Source organism: Bison bison, unplaced genomic scaffold (assembly GCF_000754665.1).
Source record: "Bison bison bison isolate TAMUID 2011002044 unplaced genomic scaffold, Bison_UMD1.0 scf7180017864130, whole genome shotgun sequence".
Lineage (NCBI taxonomy): Eukaryota > Metazoa > Chordata > Mammalia > Artiodactyla > Bovidae > Bison > Bison bison.
The window spans coordinates 902,601-904,375 of record NW_011494702.1 but is presented as its reverse complement, the minus strand read 5'-3'; positions in this window follow the sequence as shown (position 1 = coordinate 904,375).

Sequence of the window (1,775 nt, the reverse complement as noted above, 5' to 3'; positions counted from 1 at the left end):
ACCCCATGGACTGCAGCATGCCAGGCCTCCCTGTCCATCAACAACTCCCAGAGTTTACTCAAACTCATGTCCATTGAGTTGGCGATGCCATCCAACCGTCTCATCCTCTGTTGTCCTCTTCTCCTGCCTTCCATCTTTCCCAGGATCAAGGTCTTTTCAAATGAGTCAGCTCTTCACATCAGGTGGCCAAAATATTGGAGCTTCAGTTTCAGCATCAGTCCTTCCAATGAATATTCAGGACTTATTTCATTTAGGATGGACTGATTGGATCCCTTTGCAGTCTAAGGGACCCTCAAGAGTCTTCTCCAACACCACAGTTGTAAACCATCAATTTTTCGGTGCTCAGCTTTCTTTATAGTCCAATTCTCACATCCATACATGACTACTGGAAAAACCATAGCTTTGACTAGACAGACCTTTGACAGCAAAGTAACGTCTCTGCTTATTAATATGCTGTCTATGTTGGTCATAACTTTTCTTCCAGGAAGTAACTGTCTTTTAATTTCATGGCTGCAGTCACCATCTGCAGTAATTTTGGAGTCTCCCCCCCCCAAAAAAAAAGACTGTTTCAATTGCTTCCCCATCTAGTTGCAATGAAGTGATGGGACCAGATGCCATTATCTTAGTTTTCTGAATGCTGAGCTTTAAGCCAACTTTTTCACTCTTCTCCTTCACTTTCATCAAGAGGCTCTTTTGTTCCTCTTCACTTTCTGCCATAAGGTGGTGTCATCTGCATATCTAAGGTTATTGATATTTCTCCCTCCCTGAAGTCTTGATTCCAGCTTGTGCTTCTTCCAGCCCAGCGTTTCTCATAATGTACTCTGTATATAAGTTAAATAAGCAGTGTGACAATATACAGCCTTGGCGTACTCCTTTCCTGATTTGGAAACAGTCTGTTTAATGTCCAGTTCTAACTGTTGCTTCCTGACCTGCACACAGGTTTCTCAAGAGGTAGGTCAGGTGGTCTGGTATTTCCATTTTTTAAAGGATTGTCCACAGTTTGTTGTGATCCACACAGTAAAATGCTTTGGTGTAATCAATAAAACAGAAGTAGATGTTTTTTTCCAGAAACCTCTTGCTTTCTCAGTGATCCAAAGATGTTGGCAATTTGATCTCTGGTTTCTCTGTCTTTTCTGAATCCAGCTTGAACATCTGGAAGTTCACAGTTCATGTACTGTTGAAGCCTGGCTTGGAACATTTTGAGCCTTATTTTGCTAGTGTGTGAGATGAGTGCAATTGTGCAGTAGTTGTGATCATTTTTTGGCATTGCCTTTCTTTGGGATTCGATAACACTGCATTCAGTTCAGTTCAGTCGCTCAATCGTGTCCAATTCTTTGTGACCCTGTGAATCACAGCACGCCAGGCCTCCCTGTCCCTCACCAACTCCCGGAGTTCACTCAAACTCATGTCCATCGTGTTGGTGATGCCATCCAGCCATCTCATCCTCTGTCATCCCCTTCTCTTGCCCCCAATCCCTCCCAGCATCAGGGTCTTTTCCAATGAGTCAACTCTTCACATGAGGTGGCAAAAGTATTGGAGTTTCAGCATCAGGCCTTCCAATGAACACCCAGGACTGATCTCCTTTAGGATGGACTGGTTGGATCTCCTTGCAGTCCAAGGGATGCTCAAGAGTCTTCTCCAACACCACAGTTCAAAAGCATCAATTCTTCAGTGCTCAGCTTTCTTCACAGCCCAACTCTCACATCCATACATGACCACTGGGAAAACCATAGCCTTGACTAGACAGACCTTTGTTGGCAAAGTAATGTCTCTGC